Here is a 20,316-nt window from a genome sequence, read left to right as displayed (position 1 = left end):
TCACATAGAGTTCCAGCCTTCTTTGCAGAGCTATAAAGTCAGGGTTTCAAGATCGATATAGTCCCAGTGACCCATAACATGTTTCAAATCTGGCAATTAAAAAAAAAAAAAAAAAAATATATATATATATATATATATATATATATATATATATATATATATATATATATATATATATATATATATGACTGACTTCTTCAGGCTAACATTTAAAGTTTCTTCCTGCCATCTTCCATACTGAAAGAGATCCAAGTGTTTATTACAAACACTGATTAGAAAAAGCTGGGCTTAGGCACAAAAAATGGCTTTTGTCACTGAACATCAGTCAGTGTGATAGCATCCATGTGCCTTCTCAAAGTAGGACAGTGAAGAGAATGAAGACTAATGTGAGGTGTCAGGGTAAGGGGAAAAGTTAGTCAGAAGGCATAAGCAGACAGTAAACATAGCAGAATGAGGCTGTCTTAGTTATCTAGTGCTGTTATAACAGAAATACCACAAGTGGATGGCTTTAACAAAGAGAACTTTATTTTCTCACGGTCTAGCAGGCTAGAAGTCCAAATTCAGGGCATCAGCTCCAGGGGAAGGCTTTTTTTCTCTGTAGGCTCTGGAGGAAAGTCCATGTCATCACTCTTCCCCCTGGATGAGGAGCTTCTCAGCACAGGGACCCCGGGTCCAAAGGACGTGCTATTCTCTTGGCTCTTGTTTCTTGGTGGTATGAAGTCTTCCTATCTCTATGCTTGCTTCTGTCTTTTATATCTCAAAACAGATTGGCTCAAGACACAATTCAACCTTGAAGATTGAGTCCTGCCTCATTAATGTAACTGCTGCTAATCCCGTCTCATCAGCATCATAGAGATAAGCTTTACAACATAGGAAAATTACACCAGATGACAAAATGGTGGATAATCACACAATACTGGGAATCATGGCCTAGCCAAATTGATACACATATTTTTGGGGGACACAATTCAATCCACGACAGAGTCTTTGGTGATTCAGTGACAGAATTCTTGCCTTCCATTTAGGAGACCTGGGTTCAATTCCTAGCCATTTCACCTCATCCACATCTACCACCCACCTGTCAGTGAAGGCTTGTTTGTTGCTATGATGCTGAATAGGTTTCAGCGGAGCTTTCAGACTGAGACAGACTAGGTAGAAAGGCCTGGTGATCTACTTCTAAAAATCAGTCAGTGAAAACCCTATGGATCACAATAGTTTGATCCCATTGTGCATGGGGCTGCCTTGAGTTGGGGGCCGACTCCACAGTTGTTACCAACAAACATAGCAAAGAAAAGGATATGGATAAAAAAAGCTTTTTATATAGCCTGTCTTTTTTGTCTTTTCTCTTAGTTGCCTCTCTGCCTAATTTTCATGGATAACTGTGTTTATGGAAAATGCATTAGGAGAGAACCAAGACCATCAGTCTAATGATTCAGTTCTGTAGCAGCGATGACTGAAGAAAACTTAAAATGCGTGAATGACTTGCCTATCTGTTTTAATCAACTCCTCTAGACAGTTGCTCCACCATCCATATTGTTTTGCTAGTTTGACGCAGCATGAGAGCAGGTGGCCTGTGACCCATTATCTAAATCATGCCCAAAGGTCAGAGGGTCAAGCTTGGCTCTGGCAAATGTGGCCAGGGGGTGCTGCAGGCAATTTGCCAACATGACTTTTTGAACTCTGTAAAGCTGATTTGAAAGCTGATTTTGTACAAACTTCCAAGACTCTTGGTCCTCCTCTGAAATCTGCTTTCTCTCCATCCCTCACCAGTTAAACTTCTTGAAATAATTGACCTCATGTGCTTTTCCACTTCCTCACTTCACACTTCTCAACTCCCTGAAGTTTGGTTCCACTCCTGCCATACTGACATGTTGCCATATGTAGTGAGTGTTTTTCAGTTTTTATCAGATTGGACCCCCATGTGTCTGTCAGTTTGCAGTACTCTTGGGGCTTGTGTGTTGCTGTGATTCTGAAAGCTATGCCACCAGTATTTAGATACCAGCAGGGTCACCCATGGAGGACAGGTTTCATCTGAGCTTCCAGACTAAGACAGACTAGGAAGAAGGACCCAGCAGTCTACTTCTGAAAAGAATTAACCAGTGAAAACCTTATGAATAGCACCAGAACATTGTCTGATATAGTGCTGGAAGATGAGCCCCCCAGCTTGGAAGGCACTCAAAAGATGACTGGGGAAGAGCTGCCTCCTCAAAGTAGAGTCGACCTTAATGACATGGATGGAATCCAGCTTTCAGGCCCTTCATTTGCTGATGTGGCATAACTTAAAATGAGAAGAAACAGCTGCAAACATCCATGAATAATCGAAATCTGGAACGTACGAAGTATGAATCTAGGAAAATTGGAAAGCGTCAAAAATGAAATGGAACACATAAACATCGATATCCTAGGCATTAGTGAGCTGAAATGGACTGGTATTGGCCATTTTGAATCAGATAATCATATAGTCTACTATTCTGGGAATGACAACTTGAAGAGGAATGGCATTGCATTCATCGTCAAAAAGAACATTTCAAGATCTATCCTGAAGTACAACGCTGTCAGTGATAGGATAATATTCATGTACCTACAACGAAGACCAGTTAATTCAAATTTACACACCAATCACTAAGGCCAAAGATGAAGAAATTGAAGATTTTTATCAGCTGCTGCAGTCTGAAATCGATCGAACATGCGATCATGATGCACTGGTAATTACTGGTGATAGGAATGTGAAACTTGGAAACAAAGAAGAAAGATCGGTAGTTGGAAAATATGGTCTTGGTGATAGAAACAATGCCAGAGATTGAATGATAGAATTTTGCAAGACCAATGACTTCTTAATTGCAAATACCCTTTTTCACCAACATGACCAGCGACGACTGTAGACATGGACCTCGCCAGATGGGACACACAGGAATCAAATTGACTACATCTGTGGAAAGAGACAATGGAAAAGCTCAATATCACCAGTCAGAACAAGGCCAGGGGCCGACTGTGGAACAGACCATCAATTACTCACATGCAAGTTCAAGCTGAAACCGAAGAAAATCAAAACAAGTCCACGAGAGCCAAAATACGACCTTGAGAATATCCCACCTGAATCTAGTTGATGCGTTGAACACTAGTGACTGAAGACCAGACGAGTTGAGGAATGACATCAAGGACATCATACATGAAGAAAGAAAGAGGTCATTGTAAAGACTGAAGTGGTCAAGGATTTCATTTTACTTGGATCCACAATCAACACCCATGAAAGCAGCAGTCAAGAAATCAATAGACACACTGCATTGCGCAAATCTACTGCAAAAGACCTCTTTAAAGTGTTGAAAAGCCAAGATGTCATCCTGAAAACTAACGTACACCTGACCTAAGCTATGGTATTTTCAATTGCATCATACGCATTTGAAAGCTGGGCGGTGAATAAGGAAGACTGAAGAATTGACGCCCTTGAATTGTGGTGTTGGTGAAGAATATTGAATATACCATGGGCTGCTAAAAGAATGAACAAATCTGTCTTGGAAGAAGTACAACCAGAATGCTCCTCAGAAGCAAGGATGGTGAGACTGCGTCTTACATACTTTGGATGCGTTGTCAGGAGGGATCAGTCCCTGGAGAAGGACATCATGCTTGGCAAAGTACAGGGTCAGTGGAAAAAAGGAAGACCCTCCATGAGGTGGATTGATGCAGTGGCTGCAACAATGGGCTCAAGCATAACAATGATTGTAAGAATGGTGCAGGACCGGGCAGTGTTTCGTTCTGTTGTGCATAGGGTCTCTATGAGTCGGAACTGACTCGATGACACCTAACGACAACAGCAACATCAGATTGGACACAGTGGTTCACTCTCTCACTACAAGTCTCTTCTTTCTTGGCTCTCCTCATACATCTCTGAGTGTTTTATCTCTATATCCTGTGTGGGGCCCTTTGCTTGCCCCCATACAATTGATACACCCATTGTCTTAGTTACCCAGGGCTACTGTAACAGAAACACCACAAGTGGGTGGCTTTCAAGAACAGGAATTTATTTTCTCACCATTCTAGAGGCTGGAAGTCCAAATTCTGAGTGTGGCTCTAGTGGGAGGTCCTTCCTTGCCTACTTCGGCTTTTAGTAGCTGCCAGCAATTCTTGACAATCCTGGGCTTGTAGACGCATCTGTCTCCAGCTATCTTTCTCTACCCCCTGTGTGGGTTTGTATCTAACCTGCTCTTTTTATGACTCTAAAACTCATTAATGTAATAAAAGAAAAGTCCTTTTCTCGACCAGGGTCATATTTACAGGTACTGGGATTAGGATTTTAACACATATTTTTGGGGATCACAATTCAATTTACAACAAAAACCAAGCCAGTGCTTTTTCCCTCTTTCATTTTATCTCATGTATACAACCCCCTCCTAGATGCTGATGAGTCCCAAATCAGTGTAGTCCAGAATTTTCTCCTCAAACTGAGATTGTTTACCTAACTCCTTGATGGGCCTAACGACTTCAGCTTGGTGTAGGTATTGACTTCACTACAGTTAAACTCAACCAGTCAGATGCCAGATAATGGCATCATTATCTTCCTTTTATTTTCTCTAGGTTGACACTACTTCTTAGTCAACAAAACTTGGAAGCATTCTTGAATCCACCTGTTTTATTTTCCAAATAAAATAAATATGCAAGTCCAATCAATTTGCTTCTTAATTATTTCTTGAAGTTATCACCTCCTCTCTTACCTTACAATCATCTCTATACTAGAACAGATACTCTCTGATGGGGAATATTGTACTACCCTCCTAATTATTTTATCAGGCTTTTGTCTTATCACTTTCAAATTCACCTTTCACAAAGCCAGGAATGATCTTTCCAAAATATTAAATCAGCTATGTCATTCCACTGCTTCATACCTTTCATTGGCTTCCCAGTACCTAGAGAATGAACCCCAAGCTCTTTAAAGTGTATATATATGTCCCACTGTGATCTAGACCTTACCTCCCCTCAAGCTTCATGTTTTGTATTTTATACTTGAACAACACTGAACTGTTTATAGTTTCTGAACACACAGATCTTTTTTTTGTGTTTTACTTCTCTGCCTTTGCTCATGTCGTTTCTCTGCCTGAAAGATCCTCTTCCACCACCCACCTCATTTTGATGTTCTTCTACTTATCCTTTAAGAATGAATTCAGGTCTCATGGTCTCGGGGAAAATCTAGCTCAAATGGCATAAGATAGTTTATAAAGAAAATGTTCTATATCCTACCTTGGTGAGCAGCATCTGGGGTCTTAAAAGCTTGCAAGCAACCATCTACTTCTTTGGTCTTACCCCATCTGCAGCAAGAGAGAATGAAGAAAAAGACACAAGGGAAAGATTAGTCCAGAGGGCTAATGGACCACAAGTTCCACAGCCTCCACCAGACTGAGTCCAGCACAGCTAGATGGTGACTAGCTACCACCACCAACTGTTCTGACAGGGCCCACAATAGAAGTTCCTGGACAGGGCTGGAGAAAAGTGTAGAACAAAATTCTAACTCAGAAAAAAGATCACTTATTGGCCTGATAGAGACTGAAGAAACCCTGAGAGTATGGCCCCCGGACTCCCTTTTAACTTAGTACTGAAGTCACTCCTGAGGTTCACCCTTCAGCCAAAGGTTAGATGGGCCCATAAAATAAAACAAGACTAAATGGGCACACCAGCCCAGGGGCAAGGACAAGAAGGCAGGAGGGGAAAGGAAAGCTTGTAACAGGGAACCAGGGGAAAGTCAAGAAGGGGAAAGTGTAGACATGTCATGGCAGTGACAACCAGTGTCACAAACCAATATGTGCATTAATTGTTGAATGAGAAAATAATTTACTCTGTAAACCTTCTTCTAAAATACAAAGAAACAAAAAGAACGACTTCAGGCCCTACTGTTTCAGGAAGTCTTTGCAGTTCCATCCTCCCCACCCCCAAAACCTGTCCTGGTTTTGGCATCTGCCGTGACCTCATATCTTCCACATCTCACTTTGCTTGCACTTAAAATAATGGATTACAATGTTTATGTGTATCTCTCATACTAGGCTTTTTGTTCCTTGAGGTCAGAAACTTGATTGCCTTCCTCTTTGCATTTCCAAAGCCAAGCACAGTACCCAAACAAGCACCACCCAATTAGTTATTGTTGAATGAATGACGGAATCTGTGAACATCTCTGATTCTTAGCATCCCTTAGTTACTTAAAATATGAAGAAGGGGAAGAGATGGTGTCTTAGGCTGGGTTCTCTAGAGAAGCAAAATTAGAGAAGAGTATAAGTTTATATAGAGATTTATATCACCAAAATGGCTCACGTATTTATAAAAGTTGGAAAGTTCCAAGTTCATGGGTCAGGCTTGAGGCTTCCCCTGACTCTCGTAGCTGCAGGGGCTGGTGAACCCAAGATTGGCAGGTCAGACAGCAGGCTTCTGGCCACAGGCTGTGGAGGCTGATGAATCCCAAAGTTGGCAGGTAAGCTGCTGGTTCAAGCCCCAAGGACAGGAGGTCAGATGAACAGGAGCTAGCCGCAGGATCCAGAGTGAGCAAAAGCCAATAAATTTTGCCAGAAAGTCCGCATATATTGGATGCAGGCCACATCACAAAGGACACTCCCTTTCAATTGATTAGCTGTTCATAACAGATCTCATTATGGAGATGTTTATGTTATATCAGATCTCATTATGGAGATGATTGCATCATTACATAAATACCAGACTACATTATAACTGCAAACTACTGAGAATTATGGTCCAGCCAAGTTGAAACACAACCTTAACTATCATAGTCCACCCTTGCCAACGTGGCACCTGTACACATCTCTAAATAAAAACAATTATACTTTCATACTTGCACCTGACTTGCACCTGACATGATACAACTAGCATGTGTACAACCGAAAATGGACTAGTGCTGTTTACTTCTTATGCTTTATACATGATGAAAACAAAAATATGTGATGCACACATACAAGGAAGAAATAAATACTCCTAACAATTACAGTCCTCATTTTTACAACCGGTCACATGGTCGGAGCTGGTATTTAGAACTACCTTCTTTCACCTCCCATACCTTATTCCCTTTACCCTCAGCAAGCACCCCAGCTGGTCGTGGTTCATTGCTTGGTGGGGTGACCCAAACCTTCATTCCTGAAGGGTCTGGGCCATTAGTGATCATGTCAGAATTGCTGTAGTTTTCTGTTGACTTTAATCACAGGGAGTGGCAATACTACGAGACATTCTAAGGGACCACCTGCATTCCAGACATACTCTTCTTTACCTTCATTATGTGATATCAGTTCAATTTCCTGTTGCTAATCAAAATTAATCACACCAGCCAATACAGTAACTCCCTTCATGCCTGTTCATTTCCTGTGAAGTGAGTCTCTTGATTTGAGGCAATGCTGTGTCAGATAGCACGATGGTGGATAAGGCATTCGGTAAGTCCACAGATGATAGTCTTGGCAGTAGCATTGCATGCAGGGAAGCGAAATCCATACCCAGAGTGCCTATTCCAATAAGAATAAAATGCTGCCTTTCCATGATGGAAGTGGTCCAAGTAATCAACCTGCCACCAGGTTGCTGGCTCATCACCTCAGGGAATGGTGCCATATGAGGGACTCAATGTTGGTCTGTGCTGCTGGAAGACTGGGCATTCACCAGTGGCTGTAGCCAGGTCAGCCTTGGTGAGTAGAAGTCCATGTTGCTGAGCCTATGCAAAACCTACATTCCTGCTAGTGTGGCCACTTTCTTCATGATCCCATTGGGCAATGATGGGAGTGACTGGGGAAAGAGGAGGCTGATCTTCACAGAACAGGTCATCGTATCCACTTGATTGTTAAAAATTGTCCTCTGCCATGATTACCCTTTGGTGAGCAGTGACATGAGATGCAAATATCCTCACTTCTTTGGCCCATTCAGAGAGGTCTAGCCACATACCTCTTCCCCATACCTCCGTGTCACCAATTTTCCAATCATGTTTCTTCCAAGTCCCTGACCATCCAGCCAAACCACTGGCCAAAGTCCATGAATCAGTATATAATTGCACATCTGGTCATTTATCATTCCAAGTAGAGTGAACAACCAGGTGCACTGCTCAAAGTTCTGCCCATTGGGAGGATTTCCTTTCACCACTCTCCTTCAGGGAGGTCCCAGAAAGGTGCTGTAGTGCTGCTGCTGTCCACTTTCAAGTGGTATCTGCATATTGTGCACAGCCATCTTTAAACCAGGCATGAGTTTTCTCTTCCTCTGTCGACTGATCATAAGGAACTCCCCATGAGGCCATAGGTGCAGACTGGGAGAGGGCAGAGAATGGGACAACAGTGGAGACCATGGGCATTTGGGCCACTTTCTCATGCAAATTGCTTGTGCCTTCAGGTCCTGTGCAGCCCAATCTCATATATACCACTTCTGTTTAATGATGGAGTGCCGCTGTGTACATCCAACTTTATGACTCTGTGGGCCAGACAACACCTAGGGCATGATGGGCAGCTCAGGCCACATGGTGTCCCATGGTTAAACCTTCAGTCTCTACTAAGGCCCAATAACAAGCCAAAAGCTGTTTCTCAAAAGGAGAGAAGTTATCTGCAGAGGATGGCAGCACTTTGCTCCAAAATCCTAATGGTCTGCAAACAGCATCTCTCTGTGTCACTGACACTTCAAGCACCATTGGATCAGCCGGATCAGATGGCCCAAGTGGCAGAATGGCTTGCACAGCAGCCAGAACCTGTTGCAGAGCCTTCTCTTGGTCTGGGCCTCACTCAAAACTAGCAGCTTTTCGAGCCACTTGATAAATAGGCCAGAGTAACACACCCAAATGAGGGATATGTTGCCTCCAAAATACAAAGAAGCCCATCAGGCATTGTGCTTCCTTTTTAATTGTGGGAGGGGCCAGATGCAATAATTTATCCTTCACTTTACAAAGAATATACCAACATACCCCACACCACTGGACCCCTAGAAATTTCTTTGAGGTGGGAGGTTCCTGAATTTTTATCAGCTTAATTTTCCACCCTCTTGCAAGCAAATATTTTACCAAGAAGTTCAGAGTTACTGACACTTCTTTCTTACTAGGTCCAGTCAGCATAATGTCATCAATGTAATGTACCATTGTGATGTCTTTAGCCCCCCTAGACTGAATTATGACATAGGGCTGGAGGGTTGCTATATCTCTGAGGTTGAACTGTGAAGGTGTATTGCTAGGCTTGCCAGCTGAAGGCAAACTGCTTCTGGTGGTCCTTCGAAACAGGTACGGAGAAAAAGGCATTAGCCAGATCAAGAGCTGCATACTGGGCACCAAGAAACGTATTAATTTGCTCAAGCTATGAAACCACATCCGGAACAGCAGCTGCAATTGAAGTTATCATCTAATTAAGTTTTGGATTTTCCAAGATCCGTTTGTTTTTTGCACAGACCAAATAGGTGAGTTGAATGGAGATCTGGGCGAATTCACCATACCTTTATCCTTCAAGTCCTTGATAGAATGAGGTATTGCTTTTGGTTTACTGTTTTCCTAAGTAGAGACAGTTCTAATGGCTTCCAATTGGCTTTTCTTGTCATAATAGCCTTTACTCCACTTGTCAGGGATCCAACGTGGGGGTTCTGCCAGTTGCTGAGTATATTTATTCCAATTATGCATTCTAGAACTGGAGAAATCACTACAGAATGAATTTGAGGATCTGCTAGACCCAGAGTTAGCTAAGGCTCCATTAATAACGTGACCTCTATACCCCCCTACTCTGATTGGTGGTCCACAGTGATGTTTTGGGTCTCTTGGAAGTAGTGTCAGTTCAGAGTTAGTATCCAGTAATCCCCGAAAAGCATGATTATTTCCTTTTCCCCAGTGAAGAGCCACTCTTTTAAAAGGCCATAGACCCCACTGGGGAAGGCTGGAATAAAGATTAACAGCATAAATTTTTGGCAAATGTAGTGGGGTCCTTCCTTAAGGGGCCCCAGCCTCCCCTTCATTCAAGGGGTTGTGGGTCTGTAAACTGGCTCGAGTCTGGGATTTGATCAAGGGGCCATGACTCTCTATTCTGGCAATTCAAGTTAGACCACTGTTACCTTTACCTAGAATTCTTCTCTCCCACGTGTCTGTCAGTTTATCATACTGTGGAGACTTGCTTGCGTGTTGCTGTGACGCTGGAAGGTATGCCACCAGTATTCAGATACCAGCAGGGTCACCCCTGGGGGACAGGTTTCAGCTGAGCTTCCAGACTAAGACAGACTAGGAAGAAGGACCCGGCAGTCTACTTCTGAAAAGCATTAGCCAGTGAAAACCTTATGAATAGCAGCAGAACATTGTCTGATATAGTGCTGGAAGATGAGCCCCCCAGCTTGGAAGGCACTCAAAAGATGACTGGGGAAGAGCTGCCTCCTCAAAGTAGAGATGACCTTAATGACATGGATGGAGTAAAGCTTTCGGGACCTTCATTTGCTGATGTGGCATGACTCAAAATGAGAAGAAACAGCTGCAAACATCCATTAATAATCAGAACCCGGAATGTACGAAGTATGAATTTAGCAAAATTTGAAAGCATCAAAAATGAAATGGAATGCGTAAACATCGATACCCTAGGCATTAGTGAGCTGAAATGGACTGGTATTGGCCATTTTGAATTGGACAATCATATAGTCTACTATGCTGGGAATGACAACTCAAAGAGGAATGGTGTTGCATTCATCGTCAAAAGGAACGTTTCAAGATCTATCCTGAAGTACAACGCTGTCAGTGATAGGATGATATCCATACACCTACAAGGAAGACCAGTTAATATGACTATTATTCAAATTTATGCACCAACCACTAAGGCCAAAGATAAAGAAATTGAAGATTTTTATCAGCTGCTACAGTCTGAAATTGATCGAACCTGCAATCAAGACGCCTTGATAATTACTGGTGATTGGAATGCAAAAGTTGGAAACAAAGAAGGATCAGTAGTTGAAAAATATGGCCTTGGTGATAGGAACAATGCCAGAGATTGAACGATAGAATTTTGTAAGACCAACAACTTCTTCATTGCAAATACCTTCTTTCACCAACATAAACGGCGACTATACACATGGACCTCTCCAGATGGAACACACAGAAATCAAATTGACTACATCTGTTTAAAGAGACAATGGAAAAGCTCAATATCATCAGTCAGAACAAGGCCAGGGGCCGACTGTGGAACAGACCATCAATGCTCATATGCAAGTTCAAGCTGAAACTGAAGAAAATCAGAGCAAGTCCATGAGAGCCAAAATATGACCTTGATTATATCCCACCTGAATTTAGAGACCAACTCAAGAATAGATTGGACACATTGAACACTAGTGACCAAAGACCAGACGAGTTGTGGAGTGACATCAAGGACATCATTCGTGAAGAAAGCAAGAGGTCACTGAAAAGACAAGAAAGAAAGAAAAGACAAAGATGGATGTCAGAGAAGACTCGGAAACTTGCTCTTGAGTGTCGAGCAGCTAAAGCAAAAGGAAGAATTCATGAAGTAAAAGAACTGAACAGCAGATTTCAAAGGGCCTCTCGAGAAGACAAAGTAAAGTATTATAATGACATGTGCAAAGAGCTGGAGATGGAAACCCAAAAGGGAAGAACACGCTTGGCATTTCTCAAGATGAAAGAACTGAAGAAAAAATTCAAGCCTTGAGTTGCAATAGTGAAAGATTCCATGGGGAAAATATTAAACGATGCAGGAAGCATCAAAAGAAGATGGAAGGAATATGCAGTCATTATACCAAAAAGAATTAGATGATATTCAACCGTTTCAGGAGGTGGCATATGATCAGGAACTGATGGTACTGAAGGAAGAAGTCCAAGCTGCTCTGAAGGCATTGGCGAAAAACAAGGCTCCAGGAATTGATGGAACATCAATTGAGATGTTTCAAAAAACAGATGCAGCGCTGGAGATACTCACTCGCTTATGCCAAGAAATATGGAAGACAGCTTCCTGGCCAACTGACTGGAAGAGATTCGTATTTATGCCTATTCCCAAGAAAGGTGATCCAACTGAATGTGGAAATTATAGAACAATATCATTAATATCACACGCAAGCAAAATTTTGCTGAAGATCATTCAAAAACGGCTGCAGCAGTATATCGACAGGAAACTGCCAGAAATTCAGGCTGGATTCAGAAGAGGACGTGGAACCAGGAATACCATTGCTGATGTCAAATGGATCCTGGCTGAAAGCAGAGAATACCAGAAGGATGTTTACCTGTGTTTTACTGACTATGCAAAGGCATTCGACTGTGTGGATCGTAACAAACTATGGATAACACTGTGAAGAATGGGAATTCCAGAACACTTAATTGTGCTCATGAGGAACCTTTACATAGATCAAGAGGCAGTTGTTCGGACAGAATAAGGGGATACTGATTGGTTTAAAGTCAGGAAATGTGTGCATCAGGGTTGTATTCTTTCACCACACCTATTTAATCTGTATGCTGAACAAATAATCTGAGAAGCTGAACTATATGAAGAAGAATAGGGCATCAGGATTGGAGGAAGACTCATTAACAACCTGCGTTATGCAGATGACACAACCTTGCTTGCTGAAAGTGAAGAGGACTTGAAGCACTTACTAATGAAGATCAAAGACCACAACCTTCAGTATGGATTGCACCTCAACATAAAGAAAACAAAAATCCTCACAACTGGACCAACGAGCAACATGATGATAAACGGAGAAAAGATTGAATTTGTCAAGGATTTCATTCTACTTGGATCCACAATCAATGGCCATGGAAGCAGCAGTCAAGAAACCAAAAGATGCATTGCTTTGGGTAAATCTGTTGCAAAGGACCTCTTCACAGTGTTGGAGAGCAAAGATGTCACCCTGAAGACTATGGTGCGCCTGACCCAAGCCATGGTATTTTCAATCACATCATATGCATGTGAAAGCTGGACAATGAATAAGGAAGACCGAAGAAGAGTTGATGCCTTTGAATTGTGGTGTTGGTGAAGAATATTGAATATACCATGGACTGCCAAAAGAACAAACAAACCTGTCTTGGAGGAAGTGCGGCCAGAATGCTCCTTAGAAGCAAGGATGGCAAGACTGAGTCTTACATACTTTGGACATGTTGTCAGGAGGGATCAGTCCCTGGAGAAGGACACCATGCATGGCAGAGTACAGGGTCATTGGAAAAGAGGAAGACCCTCAATGAGGTGGATTGACACAGTGGTTGCAACAATGAGCTCAAGCATGACAACAATTGTAAGGATGGTGCAGGACCGGGCAGTGTTTCGTTCTGTTGTGCATAGGGTCGCTATGAGTTGGAACTGACTTGATGGGACCTAACAACAACAACAACAGAATTCTTCTGCTTGTATAGATCAAGTAAATATTTAGGAAATTTCTGATCTATTTCACTGCTAGGGACGTCATGACCTAGTAGCCAATGTCGTAAATCCATTTGAGCCAGACTATTCTGATAACTGCTTTGACTGTGCTGTCCATCACAGTAACCATGCCCACCATGTCTTTTCTGATCGAGGGTCACCACTTGGTCCCTACCACCACAGGCTCCAATCAACCACATTGTAGTTAAAAAAAAAAAAAAAATGTAATTAGGTTCCTTAATTCCGTTAAGGCTGTTTCCACCGTCAAATCTGACTTACTTAAAATAGCAATCACAGCAGTCTTCAAGTATGCTGTGCCTCCCTTTACAAATTTGTTCCTCACTATTGTGGTAAAAGGTGTGCCCTCTGGGCACTCCATGTGTGAGTCTATGGGTCTAAATCTACTCTAACACACCAATTTCCCTAAACCTTTGAGTTCCTTCTTTTATAGTATACCAATGCAGGTCTTGACTTAGTGTGGACCACCACATAATCTATGCTTCAGCAAACCAAATTAACTATTAAATCCTTTCCTAACCTCTCAAAACTGAAACGTTGAATGAAGAATCTGCTTAATGGGCCTATATCAATAAACTCACACTGATCCAATTTTATGTTCCTTGCACTATTGTCTCATACCCTTAATAGCCATTCCCACACATATTCCCCAGGTTCCTGTTTATACATATTAGAAAACTCAAGCAGTTCTTTTGGAATGTAGCCTACCTCTTCCCACGTCATGCTTTGTACTTTACCTTTTGGGGTTTGCTGGGACTTAAGTATAGTTATAGGTCTAGAAGCCAAAATCGGTGGTGGGGATGTGTTCTGTGAACATGCAGCAACATCTTGTAAGGCATCAGCCTCAGGCGATGCCCCAGGCAATGACTCAGACAAAAGCTTTTCAGACACAGCTGGGTTAATCTCATCAGATGGGGGTAGAGGGGCTGAGGATTTACTGGGGAGGGCGGCTTAGCAGACAAAGATGGCATAATTTCTTCAGATGGGACTGAGAGTGTTGGTTCCGTTGGTTGGCATGATTCAATAGAATTTAGGGGCTTAGTATCCTCAGCTTCAAGATTATCTGCCCATATGTCCCAATTCCAAGTTTTGGGATCCCATTTCATCCCGATCAGTGTCCTCACTTTGACTTTATACACCACTCAAGGTTGGGAATTCAATTGGCATTGTAATTCAACCACTCTTAACGATAAGACTCTGCATTTGGTTTTTGGCAATATTAGCCCTATTACTGCAAGAAATAAGGCTTTCTTTCAAGGCACAAGTGAAAACTTTGAGGTCATTTATGTAGCGCTTGAGCTGTGACTCTGAAGCCCAAGCTCATTTGTTTCCTTCACCAGTTTGTCTAGCGAAAGGACCAACCAACCATCTTCCTTATACTTCTCATTCTGACAAAATTGTAGAAAGGTATCAAACATGGGATCGCTCAGAGCCTTGCCCCTCACCAATACCTGATCTATTGGTGGTGATATTTTGCATATTTTTATTGCCACCTCACGCCATGGATTAGCAGTGCCGTCTTTATTACTGGAAGCAAAGTCATCAACATCTTTAAGACTATCCAGACTTGAGACCCAATTTAGAAAACTCATCCTTACAATTTTCTCTACAACTGCTCAGCACCATATGTCTTAGGCTGGGTTCTCTAGAGAAGCAAAACCAGTGAAATGCATAAATATATATAGAAAGTGATTTATATCAAGGAAGTGGGTCACATGGTTGTACAGGCTGGAAAGTCCAAAGTCCATGGGTCAGGCTGGAGGCTTCTCCTGTCTCAAGCAGCTGCAGGGCCTGGTGAACCTAAGATCAGCAGGTCAGATAGCAGAACTCTGGCTCACAAGCTGTGAAAGATGATGAGCCCAAGATCGGTAGGTAAGCTGGTAGCCCAAGTCCCAAGAGCTGGAAGTCAGATAAATAGGAGCCAGCTGCAGGATTCAGAGCAAGCAAAAACCAATGAATTTAGCCAGAAAGTTCAAATATATTGGATGCCGGTCCTGCACCCAAGGAAACTCCCTTCCAACTGATTGGTGGCTTATAATAGATCCCATCAGATGTGATTACATTATTTCAGATCTCGTTATGGAAGAGATTACATCATCATATAGCTGCCAAAGGCGGTAGCGTATGATCAAGAAAGATGGTACTGAAGGAAAAGTAAATCCAAGTTGCACTGAAGGCATTGGCAAAAAACAAGGCCCCAGGAATTGACAGAAAAGCCTGGTGATCCAAAAATCAGCCACTGAAAACCCTATGGAGTACAGTTCTACTCGGACACACCTGGGGCCGCCATGAGCTGGAATCAACTCAATGTTAACTGGTAAGGGTAAGGTGAGGTGAGGCAAGGTGAAGTGAGGTGAGGTGGGGTGAGGTAAAGTAAGGTGGTGGGGTCCAAAATCTGCATCTTTAGCAAGTACCTTTAGCAAGTTGCTGTTCCACAATCCACATTTTGAGTAGTAAGGACCTAAGTCTAGAAAAGATTGGTGAACAAGGTTTTCCCTAAGCAGAATAGCCTCCTAGAGGAGTCTCACCAAAGCTGGTCAAATTCATCTAATTTAGCATTGTCAACAGGTCAAAACATAATCGGTTCCTTTCTTGTCATACAGCTTGCGCTGGAATGTTTGTTCCCCTTTCAGGAAAAACGACTAACACCAAGAGGCTCCTGCTGTCTTAAATCCCAAAGTGGGTAATCAAGAGTGAGGGTTTAGTCAATCATCAGCAAAGGAAAAAAACAGTGGAAAAAACCCAAACTCCCACACTTTTGCCTCACAGCAACAGTAGAGAAATCAGGGCACCTCTCTGAGGGACAAATAAAAATGTATCCTTTATACTATTTCCCAATGTATGTAAATATTTTAGTTAAATTAATAACATGCACTTACAGTTAATAATTCGATCAGCACTAAAAACAATAAAGAATATAGTATAAAAAAAAAATCTAAAATTCCAATATCCTGATAACCATTTACTACACTGGAAAACATACTTCTCTATCGGTCTGCTATTCTGGTTCTACACACACAGGCACATAGACACACATACCCACACATTCATTTCATATTTAATTTTATGTAATTAGAATGCATTATCCATGTTGTATGACACATTGATTGTTTTGACAAAAACAGGTTTACCCATCAGTGAATCTAAATCAACAATAATAATTTAAATAAACCCATTGACGATCTGTTCCCATCCAGTAGAATCTGACTCATAGTGACCCTAAAGGGTACAGTAGAACTGCCCCATAGGGTTTCCAAGGAGTGCCTGGTGGATTCGAACTGCTGACCTTTTGGTTAGCAGCCATAGCTCTTAACCACCAGAATTTCCAATAATTTAAATAGCTGCTTTAAATTTCATGGTATTGATGCAAGAAAAATTTGTTACTATGTATATATATATATATTCTAATTCAAAGATAAACTTATAAAAATATTTTATTAATCTTATAACATCACACATACAATACTAATTATATAAATTCAAATAATATAGGTAATTACAGAGCACAGAGCAAAGTACCACCCTGAATTTTAACTCTCAGAAGTGACCTTCTCTAATGTTAGGAGAACAGCATTCCTGACATTTTACTATGTACAAATATGTTTTAGTTACTTAGGGCTACTGTAACAGAAATATCACCAGTGAGTGGCTTTAAAGAACTGAATTTTATTTTCTCACAGTACTGGAGGCTTAAAGTCCTAATTAGGATCTTCACCATGTTGATTCTTTCTGTGAGGCTCTGTCCTAGTTTCTAGTGTCTGCCAGTGTTCCTTGACATTCCTTGGCATTTTTTGGAATCTGTCTTCCCTCTGTGAATGTTTTTGTGTCTTTTCTGTTCTTTTTATAACTCAGAAGTGATTAGGTTTAGGACCCACCCTACAGTGGTATGGCCTCATTAATATAACAAAAGAAAAACTCTATTGTCAAATAGGTTCATTTACAGGTACAGGAGTTAGGATTTCAGCACATATTATTTTGGGAGGCTAATTCAATTCACGGCAATATAAGGACATGAAAATAGCTAAACAAAAAAGTTTTTTATAAAAATGAGATTATGTCATATATATTAAGTGAAATGTTTCAAGTTTAATTACAATTGAACACAATAGAGGGGAAAAACGTGACCTCAAACCTTATATAATTATTTCCACACATCAAAAAATATTACTTCCTGGTTCTACCAGGCAAACTTCCCGTGGAAACTTGGGTAAATTGCCTAACATTTCTATGAGCTGGGTTTCTGATATGTAAAATGAAACTTATAATACCTATATCATAGGGCCTTGTGAGAAAAAAATTGTATAATACAAACAAAACATTTAGAACAGTGTCTGGTATATAGTAAAGGATTTATAACTGCCAGGTACTTTTACATGGAACGTGGAATGTGCAAAGTACGAATCTAGGAGAATTGGAAATTGTCAAAAATGAAATGGAATGCATAAACATCAATATCCTAGGCATTAGGGAGCTGAAACAGACTGGTATTTGCCACTTTGAATCAGACAATCATATGGTCTACTATGCTGGGAATGACAACTTGAATATGAATGGCTTTGCATTCATCGTCAAAAGGAACACTTCCAGATCTATCCTGAAGCACAACGCTATTAGTGATAGGATAATATCCATACACCTACAAGGAACACCAGTTAATCCGGTGATTATTCAACTTTACACATCAACCACTTAGGCCAAAGATGAAGAAACTGATGATTTTTACAAGCTTCTGCAGTCTGAAATTGATCGAACATACAATCAGGATGCATTAAAAATTACCAGTGATTAGAATGTGAAAGTTGGAAACAAAGAAAAAGTATTCCAAAAAGTTAGAAAATATGGCCTTGGTGATAGAAATGACGCCAGAGATGATAGAATTTTCCAAAAACAATGACTTCTTCATTGCAAATACCTTTTTTTTTTACCAACATAAACAGTGACTATAAAAAAAAAAAAATAGACCTCGCCAGATGGAATACACAGGAATCACATTAACTATATCTGTGAAAAGAGATGATGGAAAATCTCAATATCATCAGTCAGAACAAGGCCAGGGGCTGACTGCGGAACAGACCGTCAATTGCTCATATGCAAGTTCAAGTTGAAACTGAAGGAAATTAGAACAAGTCCACAAGAGCCAAAGTACAACCTTAAATATATTCCACCTGAATTTAGAGATCTTCTCAAGAATAGATTTGATTGGGTTGAACCCTAATGATTGAAGACCAGATGAGTTTTGGAATGATATCAAGAGCATCAGACATGAAGTAAGCAAGAGGTCATTAAAAAGAGAGGACAGAAAGAAAAGATCAAAATGGATGTCAGAAGAGACTCTAAAACTTGTTCTTGAATGTCAAGCAGCTGAAGCAAAAGGAAGAAATGATGAAGTAAAAGAGCTGAACAGAAGATTTCAAAGGGTAGCTCGAAAAGACAAAGTAAAGTATTATAATGACATGTGCAAAAAGCTGGAGATACAAAACCGAAAGGGAAGAATAGGCTCGGCATTTCTCAAGCTGAAAGAACTGAAGAAAAAATCCAAGCCTGGAGTTGCAATAGTGAAGGCTATTTTTAATATCAAAGTACTTGATGGGGACAGGCAAATTTTTCCCAGATTTTTCAGGTAATTCTTAGTGATAGACATTGAAATGCTGTGCTGGAGTCTGATTTAAAATAGATTTTTGTCTATTTGTGTTTTAGCCAACTATCTTAACTGTTTGTAAATTTTAATAATTTTTATCGATATTCTTGAGTATTCTACACTGAAATTTTTATTATTTCAAATAATTACAAATGTTTCTTTCTAAATATTGATCTTTATTCTTTTGCTTATTTTTGGAGTCCTGGTGGTACAGTGGGAAACCTTGGTGGCGTGGTGGTTAAGAACTACAGCTGTTAACAGAAAGGTTGGCAGTTCAAATCCACCAGGCGCTCCTTGGAAACTACATGGGTCAGTTCTACTCTGTCCTGCAGGGTCGCTATGAGAATCGACTCGAAGGCAATGGTTTTTTTTTTTTTTTTTGATTTGGTGGTACAGTGGTTAAGAGCTCAGCAGCTAACAAAAAGATTGACTGTTCAAGTCCACCAGCTGCTCCTTGGAAACCCTATGGGGCAGTTCTACTCTGTCCTATATGGTCACTATGAGTTGGAATCGACTTGATGGCAATGGGTTTTGCTTATTTTATTACATAAACTCTCACTTCAAGAATATCGATAAATCATGATTATGCCATCATACATTTTGTTTGTTTCTGATATTAATGTGAGAAACTTGGTATTTCATTGTTAGCTATGACATGGCTTCAGGTGTCAGATTAAAACTCCTTATTATGTTTAGGAAGTGTAGGTGTCAGATTAAAACTCCTTATTATGTTTAGGAAGTGTACTGTTATTTCTAGTTAACTAGAATTTGGCATAAAAATATTTCAGGAGAGTTTTTTTTTTTAAGTATTTCAATGCTGTTGGTTTGATCTTTTTTATAAATTCTGGAGTTAATATAAGGAAATACAAGAAAGTAGCCTGTATATTTTTATTTCTTGAATCCATTATAATTTTTTTTTTTTTTTGGTAGACTAGTGTGTGATCCTTTGAAAAATATTTCAAGGGCATTTAAAAAGAATGTTTACATGTAACACATACACACATATACGTATACATGTATACACATGTCCAGGTCTATTGGATATATAGATTTCACTTAGCTATTGATTTTTGAGACTCTAAAAATAAGAATGACAGCATTTGGAGGTAGCCATTTCTGTTTCGTACTTTGTGGACACACACTTGGCTATTTTTAACGATGGTCGTGAGTAGACATGCAGAAGGGGTCTCTTTGTAAGCTTAGGTACCCAAGGGTCTGATGATATGCAAGAAAATTAAAGCAGTTTGGGTACTGTTTCCAATGTATTCAAAAGTATAATGGATATGATACATCATCTGCAAGAAAGCTCACGAGGTAACTGTATCAGTTATTTATTGTCAT

The sequence above is a fragment of the Elephas maximus genome, chromosome 1, assembly GCF_024166365.1.
Source record: "Elephas maximus indicus isolate mEleMax1 chromosome 1, mEleMax1 primary haplotype, whole genome shotgun sequence".
Lineage (NCBI taxonomy): Eukaryota > Metazoa > Chordata > Mammalia > Proboscidea > Elephantidae > Elephas > Elephas maximus.
This window is presented reverse-complemented; position numbering follows the sequence as displayed.